This window comes from Salvia hispanica, chromosome 4 (genome assembly GCF_029641045.1).
Source record: "Salvia hispanica isolate PSC_SH4W2 chromosome 4, Shi_PSC_v1, whole genome shotgun sequence".
NCBI classification, from domain to species: domain Eukaryota; kingdom Viridiplantae; phylum Streptophyta; class Magnoliopsida; order Lamiales; family Lamiaceae; genus Salvia; species Salvia hispanica.
The window spans coordinates 35,991,763-36,003,546 of NC_142695.1; the positions used below are offsets into that span (position 1 = coordinate 35,991,763).

The 11,784-nt window shown below is 37.0% G+C and overlaps 1 pseudogene; it reads right to left on the reverse strand.

Annotated features, from left to right (window-relative positions):
- Positions 1-985: 985 nt before the first annotated feature.
- Positions 986-2,884, reverse strand: LOC148928555 (uncharacterized; annotated as a pseudogene).
- Between the last annotated feature and the right edge of the window lie 8,900 nt (positions 2,885-11,784).

Sequence of the window (11,784 nt, forward strand, 5' to 3'; positions counted from 1 at the left end):
ACATAAATTGTATATGTAGTTGACATAGATTATATAGGTAGTTGACATGCACAGTTGATATTAAAAAAGGGAGATAACTAAATCTTAGCAACTAATTTTCAAATGAGAAATATTACCAAACATCCAGAGTGCAAAATATTTCATGCTTAAATTTGAGGAAATAAAAGAGAGATACACGTGTAAGTATTAAATTATACTTCTAAGGTTGTGTGTACGTATACACATACGTATACCATTGAAACAGCTCCAGAGGTGTAGAAGTACCCAGTTATTTATTGTGACTTGTGAGATGAATAAGGATGCTCATTCTAGAGCAATCACTCTTTTTGGTACAATAGAATGGAATATTAATGAAGGTAGAAATACAATTTCTTTGTGTTTTCATTTCATTTTCTCATTATTTCATCGTACCAATCAAATGAACAAATTGAAAAAAAATCACATTTCTTTCCATCTTACCAAGAAGGGCCTTAGTTGTTAAAGGACAAAAAGTGCATGTTATTTTTAGATTTGTTGTGAATAAGTTGTAATGATAAAATAAAAAGATAACTGTGTATAACTAATAAAAAGATAATTTTTTATATGGCAAAATCTGGGCCACTCATTTAATTAAAATGAGTGGCTGATATTGCATCATATCTCAATTAGCCTAAAAAATATCAATTGATCACAATCCTAATGTCAACTACATATATAATCTATGTCAATTATACACATGTAATGTCAACTACTTATACAATTCATGTCAACTACACCCATATAATGCCAATTATGTGTACAATCCATGTCAACTACATATATAATTTATGTCAACTACATATATAATTCATGTCAACTATACACATATAATGTCAACTATAAGTTGTTGACAATTGATGCAACTTGTATATAGTGTCAACATCCATTAGGAGATGTAAGAAATGAGGCAATAGACTATGCTTAATAGCTAACACTACCATCTTGACATCAAAACATAAATAGTTTATAAAAACTCTCACATGCAAAACAGAGAAGAAATTCAAGAAAGTCCAAACTACATAACCCTACAACCACCTGCAATCTCATCACTAAACACATGATCACCACCTCCACCAGCATAATCACCGCTGCCGTAGCTGTAGTAATAACCGGTGGTAGGAGGCACAAACGCGCTCCGGTTATACATCATCAGCTGGTATGGATAACCCCCATGCCGGCTCACAAACGCATCACTCCCATTAGGCTGCTGCTCCAATACTCCAAATCCCCCATTCCCTTCCATTCCTAAAACACCATTCCCATGAAAACCGGCAAGACTCATCATCGCGCTAATATCATTTACACACATGTCGTTCGTGTTGGCCATCTGATCATTCCCTTTCTTACCAGCAACGTTCTTCTTCGTTTTCCCACTATTGGACTTGAGGCGAGAAAGCTGATTGATCTTGTTCCTGATCAGCTGCATCTCGTCTTGTCCATTGTTTTTAGGCACGTGTGGTGTTTTCTTTGATAGAAGCGGTGTTCTGTTTCGGGTTTTGGTTGGATTTTGGAGAGTAGAGCTCGGCGTGTTTGCCGGACTTCATCAGTTTCTTCACTAGAGTTGCGGAATCGACGTTACTTGAAACACTCAACCTTTGTTGCTCTGCTTCTATCTTCACTTAGAACACACCTAAATCCACCAACAAATTCAATATTGACCAAATTTTTTAAATACATTCAAATTTCAAAACAACTATTTTGATTCATAGCAAGTAGTGCTATTTAGCTAGCTGAATATAAATAAGGCATATGTTTTTATTAGACATGGAGTGCGACATGAATTGAAAGCAATTGAAGAATAACAACTATTTTACGGCTCTGTGCATTATCATCGTCATCATCAATATTGAGAGTGTTGCTTTTCACTCTATTCCTTATAAGATCAAGATGTTTTTCACTCTCTCTCTCACTCTTTCTCTCAAATAGATCAATATGTTTCTTACAAGAACCAAGAAGCTATGGAAATCTTAGCTCAAGAGGCAAACAGAGAGAGAGATTACCTATGGTAAGATATCAAGACCAATAAAAAATCAGCATAATTAAGTAAGACAGTAACGCCAGCAAGAACAATTTCAGCTCAAGAATAAGAAAAACAATCCACCAAAAAAATTCCCTTATTTAAAAGAAAGGAAACATTTGCTAGAAAAACAGAACACATTCAACCGTCACTATAAACAAGAAAAAAGAACATTTTATTCTGGAAAAAAATCGAATCTTGATAATTAGATTAGCCAGAAAAATCACTCAAAACTTTCACACGCACAAACACACACACCTTCTGAATCAATTCATCAAACCGATCGAGCTCCACCACCTCCACCGCCCCCTTGCGCTGCTGGTGGCTCCGGAACGGCACCGGCGCTCTCTTCACCTACTGCAGCACGGAGAAGAGCTCCGGTGGCACGCCCTGCGGAGTCTGCTGTTGCTTCGAGATCCACCACGGTGACATCTCCTCCCTCGAAGCCTTCCTTCTCTCCAACGGCTTCACCGTCCCCCCTCAGCTCGATCCCCTCGAATTCGCCATGGAAATCCTCACAGACCTCCAACCACCGGAACAGCCGGTGCAGGAGCCGGAAAAATCAATTGAATCCATCTCTCCTCCTCCAATTGAACACAAAATCAGATCTAGAAGCTCGAGAATCCACGAAATCACACTCATATCCTTCCGATTCTGGAAAATGATTTACAAAACGAAGCAATTGCTCGTCACCAACACATTGCAAGCCAGAGGAGTCGGAATCGTGCTCGGCACGATCTACATCAACATTGGATTAGACAAATCGGGAATCGAGAAGCGATTAGGTCTCTTCGCGTACACACTCACCTTCCCCCTCTCCTCCACCACCGAAACCCTCCTGATCTTCATCAACGAGCGACCAATCCTCCTCCGAGAAGTCTCCAGCAGCGTCTACCGTCTCTCCTCCTGCCTAATCGCCAACACGCTCGTCTTCATCCCCTACCTCCTCGCCACGCAATTGTCTTCTCTGCTTCTGTTTACTTCCTATATTCATGTTTCAATTGAACAAATTCTTCAGCTTCAATTTTGCGGAAAAAACGGTATTGCACAAAGTTCATCCAATTCAATCCAAAATTTTTGCTCAACAAATCCAGAAATTACACAACAAAATGACACTTATACCCCCCGTGTTGACATAATGTGATAGTTGTTAACATTTCATGAATCTTATGGATTAGTGGCCCATATTGCATCTCATTTCTCAATTTAGCTAAATAATCTCAAACTAACAGGACCCCATATATATATATATATATATGGGGTCCTATTCTAATGCTTATAGCACCCTAATCCAAAATCAAGAATAAATCTCCACCCTTGGATTTTAAAATGAGTGGATGAGATTAAAGCTCACAAATCTCAATAAATTAGTAGACAAAATATCAACAAAAGGGTAATATCGTCATTATGTTATCATATGATAATTTTCGTGGGTGTTTTTTTATATCAACATTGTGTATTACAAATATCAACAATATGACATTAGAATATCAACACAAGGATAAGAAAATATCAACACATTTTTATTGAGATTGGACATGCATAATATTGAGATTTTGCCTACAATATATTGAGAATTTTTGTTGCATTTGTTGATAAAAGCTGCTAATCAACATGTACGAAAATTGAAATATAATTTATCAAATTTCATCACCCGAACATCGTCGTTACATATGCAATTGAGATCTCGTTGGAATCCTTATTAAATTATCTTTAATTTGATATATTTTTTGCTAAAAAATAATTTAAATTGAGAGAGTTACGTAAATTTAAAGATTTGAGATGATTTTGAGGAGAGATAAAGTAGTTAGCTATAATTACTACATGTAGGATTTGACATTAATACCCTTTTAATTTAATTAATAATTATTTAGATTTAAAATATATTACATTTGGCATTATATCAACCACAAGATCTTCTAATCTAATGGTTAAAAATTGGTCTCAATTTTGGATTGCTAATTAGTTATATATATATATATGGGGATGTACTATTATAACAACTAATTTTAAAGTTACAACATATAAAACTTAACAATAAAAAATGCAATTTTTGTGAAAATGCAAAACTCAACACTATAAAATTCAATTTACGTACAACTAAATTGCAATCTGCGAAAATGCATATACAACTAGATTGCATTTTTGTGTTTAAAATATTGCATGTTTTGTGCCACATGGCAGCACCAGATTGGATATACGTTGTGACTCTAAATAAGGGGCATCCTAGTGCTCCCCTATATATATATATATATATATATATATAGGGTTTTGATCTATGAAGACCAGATTTAAATAGAGAAACGCAGAACAAAGTCATACGTAGGGCATTTTTAGGTCATAGTTAGTTTATTTTTAGGTCATGCTAACAAAGCATGACCTAAAATGATCTTAATATGACATAAACCCAAATCTTATAATATGACCTAAAACTACTTAATTATGACCTTCCGTGTTTTGAGTTAATTATTGACCATTAGATTATCTAATCCTAGGGCCAAGATTTGGGCTGCATTTCTGGATTTAAATACATTCTTATTTTGATCATCTCCCTATATATATATATATATATATATATAGGATTGTGATCAATTGAGATTATTTAGGTTAATTGAGAAATGAGATGCAATATCAGCCACTCATTTTTATTAAATGAGTGGTCCAGATTTTGCCACACAATAAATATTTTTAGATTAATTTAATATGAAAGGATAGAATGGTAAATGTTGATTCCTTGCATCTGGACGCATTGTTGGGAGAGAAAAATTGGGTTTCGATCTGAAAATCCCCAAAACAGAGAAGAAAACCTCTCAATCTCGACTGCAATTAAGCGGCGAGGCATCAATTGGGGAGTGCTGAAGAAGAGCTTATGCCCGCCGTGGGGGTGACGCGGCGCGGATGCGCCGGTGTGCGATTTCCGTCTCGAAACGTAGGGTGAAACGGAGTGGTGAAACAACAGAGGCTGTGGCAGCTGTGAATTGAGCTTGCAGCGATCATGTAGCGCATGTTTGAGCGCCGCCTGCGCCTGCGATTGCGCTGATATGACGGCGACGAGGTGGTGGCAGCTCGATCATGTCTCCGCCGGAAGAGCTGCCACAGCAGGGAGCCGGACGCCGTCGCCTAAAGTGACGGCAGACAAGCTGACGAAGTCGAAATCTAATAATCAACCAATTAACGCGGACGGCGAATTCAGCTTCGTGTTCAGGCAGCTCACCGGAATCACGAGCGCGAATCTGAGGAGCGAGCCGTCGCCGTTCCGGACTTGGCGAGCGCTTGGAGGAGCTTCGACGAGTAGATTTGCTGCTGCGTCTCCGATTTCCATTCGATTGGTGAGTTTTGGTGCTGATCGTTATTTTCTGCTATATCGCGGCTATGGATTTTCTTCTTGTTCCGTCTCCTCATCGACGATCTACCGGAATTTAGTGCTGGATTCGCTGACAGGAGTGATGATGACATCTTATTAGCTGCTGCTTTTCAATGAATCCAACGAATTTGATTTGAAGATTTTGCAGCTGCAGATTCAACAATTAAAGATGAGACAAATTCAATACCACCGCCAGATTATGGAATTGGATGAACTGATTTCAAAGATTGATTCATCAAAATTTGCTTTTGTTATAAAATTTGAACTTTTTGCAAGCTTGATTATTAATTAATTTATGGAATTGAATGTTTTAGGTTTAGATTATCAATTGTGTTGGAGTGAGGAATCAAGTTTAATCATAATGCACTCTAGGTGTTTGGTGATATTTCCTAATTGGGAATTAGTTGCTAAGAGTTAGATTCTCAATTTTAATGTCAACTACGCACCTATAATGTCAACTACATATAGGTGATCGGAGAAGGTGAAATGCTGATCGGAGATGGTGAACTTTGGGTTGCAGAATTTACCCCAAGAGAAGATGCCTCAACTTGTATAGATAATCAGGAAGAGGGATGAGCATTTGGCACAGGATGTCAATGAAATTGAGCTTGATATTGAGGCTCTTGATACGGAAACGCTGTGGGAACTTGATCGGTTTGTGACCAATTCGAAGAAGATGGTGAGCAAGACAAAGCGGCAAGCGTTGATGATGAACAACAATCCAGCTGCTGGAGTTTCTATTCCCTCCAGTCCTGTTACTGATGCTGATGTGGTAAGTTAAATTTGCATCAAGATTTTTGTCTTTTTGTGGTGTTTTCACTGTTTATTCATGTTGTTGGTAATGTTGTGTAGGGCGCATTGAGCGACAAGAATGATGAAACAAAATGATGAAGAAGATGTAGATATTGATGACGATATGCCAGCAACGAGTTTCCCTGTTGTTGTGGAGATTGAGTTTGTGAAAGAAGGTGTTGTTGGGCAGGAGAATGATGGTGTTGTTGGACAGGAGAATGATGGTAGAGGCAATGGCAGCAGTAGCTCAAGCAGTTCTGGCAGCTCAAGCAGCGATTCGTCATCCTCGAGTGGTATTGATACTGATTCTTCTTGCGTTTCTACATTGTGTTGGGGTTGAAAGTATGGAAAACGGAAACAGAAACAGATGTTCATTCGTTTGAGCTTGTTTTTTACAGATTCTGATTCAGGGAGTTCCTCTGGTAGTGAGTCCGACGCAGATGATTGAACTTTTATTTGATGATTGAATTGGATGTCTGGCAGTTTTATTGCTTTTTCTTGCCTGTTAACTATGATATCTCAACTTTGTTTTAGTTCATTTGATATTTTGGCTATTGATATGTGAATTATAAGTGTTATTTTTTAGTTGTTGACATTCGATATTCTCGGTATTGATATGTCAATTGTAAGTGTTATTTTTTAGTTGTTGACATTTTAATACGAGTTGTTGACATTCGATATTTTCGGTATTGATATGTCAATTATAAGTGTTATTTGTTAGTTGTTGACATTTGATATTCTCGATATTGAAGAAATGTTAAATGTACAATTTTTTTATTGTTGTTGGATGATTTATCAAGTATGAAAGGAACGGAAAATACGTAAAGAATTCTGCTTTTGAGGCAAATGTTACGTGTCTCTCTCTTTTATTTCTCCAAATTAAAGCATGAAATATTTTGCACTCTGATTGTTTGGTAATATTTCTCATTTGAAAATTAGTTGCTAAGATTTAGTTATCTCCCCTTTTTAATATCAACTATGCATGTCAACTACCTATATAATCTATGTCAACTACATATACAATTAATGTTAACTACACACATATAATGTCAACTACATTTACAATTCATGTCAACTATGTGTACAATCCATGTCAACTATATATACAATTCATATCAACTACACACATATAATGTCAACTACATATACAATTCGTGTCAACTATACACATATAATGTCAACTATAAGTTGTTAACATTTGATGCAGGCTATTGACATTTGATGTGCATGCTATTGACGATAATACCCCTAGTTGACATAAACTACACGCTGTTGACATCGCACGAAAATTATTAATGAGTGGCTGCATCAAATGTCAACAACTTTAGTTGACATTATATGTGTATAGTTGACATGATTATGCCAACTAGGGGTATTATCGTTATTTCATTTCTAAAATGGCGGAATATCGAATGTCAACAACTCGCATTAAAATGTCAACAACTCGCATTAAAATGTCAACAACTAAAAAATAACACTTATAATTCACATATCAATAGCCACAATATCAAATGTCAACAACTCGTATTAAAATATCAACAACTAAAAAATAACAGTTATAATTCACATATCAATTGACATGTAGTTGACATGGCTTGAAAGTGTAGTTGACATGGCTTGAAAGTGTAGTTGACATGACTTATAATTTCGTGACATGGCTTGTACATGTAGTTGACATGGCTTGAAAGTGTAGTTGACATTACTTATAATTGTTGACATGGCTTGTGCATGTAGTTGACATGACTTGTACGTGTAGTTGACATGGTTTTTTTTTTAATTTTTTTTACATTTTTTTTAAAAAAAAATAATTTAATTTTTTTTAAAAAAAAATTTAATTTTTTTCAATTTCAATTTTTTTTTTATGTCAACTACACAGTTGTTGACATTTGATGTCAACTACATAGTTGTTGACATTTGATGTGTAGTTGACATGGATTGTACACATAGTTGACATTATATGTGTGTGCAGTTGATATGATATGGCTTGTACGTGTAGTTGACATGACTTGTACGTGTAGTTGACATGGTTTGAAAGTGTAATTGACATGGCTTATAATTATTGTTGACATAGCTTGTAGTGTAGTTGACATGGCTTGAAAGTGTAGTTGACATGACATATAATTGTTGACATGACTTTTACGTGTAGTTGACATGACTTGAAAGTGTAGCTGACATATTACTTACTTTCAGAAACATCGCAGAGCTTCCACCAACATACACAAAATCTATTATTCAATTAAAAAATTTAACAATTTCGACACGAGGATTCAATATCTCACAAATCTTATTGTTCCAATTTTTAGATCTACAAATTCCAATTCAGGAAAAATGAGTAAAATTGCAGATCTCACTACAAAATCCAACAAAGAGTAGAAATCAATGTTGTCGGCGAGGAGCTCTCGGCATCCACCTCGAGATCGGGCAAAACGTCGCCGTCTTCGATTCCGAGGAAGAGATTGTTGAAATCAATGTTATCGAGCAGAATGACGCCTAAAAAATCGGGGAACTCGGCAGCGTCGATCGAGAAGCCTTCCATTTCGCCTTCCATATCGGAAGGCGAAATGTCAACATCTTGTCAACAACTTGTATATAGTGTCAACAACTAAAACAATTCTTGTAATTAAAAGATAACAACTATTTTATGGCTCTGCACATCATCATCGTCATCATCAATATTGAGAGTGCTGCTTTTCACTCTATTCCTTACAAGATCAAGATGTTTTCCTCTCTCTCTCTCACTCTTTCTCTCAAATAGATCAATATGTTTCTTTCAGGAACCAAGAAGCTATGGAAATCTTAGCTCAAGAGGCAAACAGAGAGAGAGATTAAATATGGTAAGATATCAAGACCAATAAAAAATCAGCAGAATTAAGTAAGACAACAACTCCATCAAGAACAATTTCATCTCAAGAATAAGAAAAACAATCCACCAAAAAAAATCCCTCATTGAAAAGAAAGGAAACATTTGCTAGAAAAACAGAACACATTCAACCATCACTATAAACAAGAAAAAAGAACATTTTATTCTGGAAAAAAATCGAATCTTAATAATTAGATTAGAGAGACAATTCACTCTAAACTTTAACACGCATAAACGCACACACCTTCTGAATCAATTCATCAAACACCTGGAGAATCCGATCGAGCTCTACCACCTCTGCCGCCCCCTTGCGCTGCTGGTGGCTCCAAAACGGCACAAACGCTCTCTTCACCTACTGCAGCACGGAGAAGAGCTCCGGCGGCGGTTGCTGCTGCTTCGTGATCCACCACGGTGACAACTCCTCCCTCGAAGCCTTCCTCCTCTCCAACGGCTTCACCGTCCCCCCCCCCCCAGCTCGATCCCCTCAAATTTGCCATGGAAATCCTCACCGACCTCCAACCACTGGAACAGCCGGAGCAGTAGCCGGAAAAATCAATCGAATCCATCTCTCCTCCTCCAATTGAACACAAAATCAGATCTGGAAGCTCGAGAATCCACGAAATCACACTCCTATCCTTCCGATTCTGGAAATTGATTTACAGAACGAAGCAATTGCTCGTCAGCAACACATTGCAAGCCATAGGAGTCGGAATCGTGCTCGGCACGATCTACATCAACATCGGATTAGACAAATCGGGGATCGAGAAGCGATTAGGTCTCTTCGTGTACACACTCACCTTCCTCCTCTCCTCCACCACCGAAACCCTCCCGGTCTTCATCAACGAGCGACCAATCCTCCTCCGAGAAGCCTCCAGTGGCGTCTACCGCCTCTCTTCCTACCAATCCGTCTTTCAGATTTTCCTCTTCATTCGTCATTTAGATCAGCGAGATTTTGAATGTTTACGTTTTGAATTTTGAAGATCAGCGAGATTTTGCAGATGAAGATTTGAAGATTTTGGAAGAGAGATTTTAGAGAAATTTTAGAAATTGGTTTGAAATCAGTTTGGATGTTTCACGCTTTTCTTATTAAAGAAATTACAATTTTACCCCCTTGTTGACATAATGTTGTATTTGTTGACATTTTGTTTAGCTTGTGGATTAGTGGCCCATATTGCATCTCATTTCTCAATTTAGCTAAATAATCTCAACCTAACAAGACCCTATATATATATATATATATGTTCATGATCAATTGAGATTTTTTAGGATAATTGAGAAATGAGATGCAATATCAACCACTCATTTTCATTAAATGAGTGGTCCAGATTTTGCCACACAAAAAAATTTTAGATTAATTTATTATAAAATGGCAGAATGGTAATTTCATATTTTAATTAGGGGATTCTGGTGAGGGTGCTGGTGTAAGTGGCTTCGTGATATCGGCTTCGACAATGGTAGCTTCCAGCGCCTTCAGCGCGCTCCCGATCTCTGTGAAGAGCTCCGGCCGATTGTCGCAGCAGATCGACCCCTTGATCTGCTCCGATCTGTCTTCAATCTGATGGACGATCACCTCATCGATCTCGCTCGGCACGCCGCTGCTGATTTTGCTCGCCTCCTTCGCTCTTTGTCGTTGCTCCTTCACGCGATCCACCACGTGCCCCAATAGCGCCGCCTTGTCAATCTACATGGATCGGAATCGATCAATTCAGTGAGAATTTTGATTCAATTTTGCTTTGATTTTAGTTTTGATTTTTAATTTGATTCGAGAGAGGAGAGGGAAAAATAACTTTTCGGATTTGGGGATGAGTTGGAGGAGAGTGGAGAGCTAAGCGCTGATTCTGTCTCTGCGGCGTTTCTCGGCTTCGCTGTGGCTTCTGGAGGCAGAGGCGGCTCGGTCGGCAGAGGCGGCGGGAGGGAGGAGCCATGGCTGTTCATCGGTGTATTACAGTGAATTATCTAGGCTGAGCGAATTCCAATTTTGAAAAATTGATTAGTTGATTTTCATCTATTTTGGTTATTTTAATCTGGTGGTAATTGATTGATGCTCTTCGACATAGTATGAAATTAGAAGAATGGATCGAACGATGTTGTTATCTGTGTATTTTTACAATTTTGTGGATTTTTCCATTGGTTACATTGAGTGTCTGGATCTCCTTTTAGTTTACTTAGGGAATAAGAGTTTTCTTTGATATTTTCTAAAGCAGAGTTATTTGCATTATTGCGTATCTGTGGATTTTGGATATGACTTGCTAATTGTATGTTGGAGATAGGAACTTCATGAATTATATAGCTCGTTGACATTATAACGTTTGTTGTTGACATGATTTATATAGGTCGTTGGCATAAATTCTATGAAAAATGTTGTTGACATGAATTATATGTAAAACGTTGTTGTTGACATAAATAATATTCGTCCTTGACATGTAAATATTTGTTGTTGACATTAATTATTTGTAAAATGTTATTGTTGACATAATAGTTGACATAAATAAAGTTTATTGTTAACATCGTAGTTGACATAAATAACGTTTGTTGTTGACATCGTAGTTGACATAATATATTGGTTGTTGACATTTTAATACGAGTTGTTGACATTCAATAATCTAGCTGTTGATATGTGAAATATAAGTGTTATTTTTTAGTTGTTGACATTTTAATATGAGTTGTTGACATTCGATATTCTCGGTAGTGATATGTAAATTATAAGTGTTATTTTTTAATTGTTGACATTTT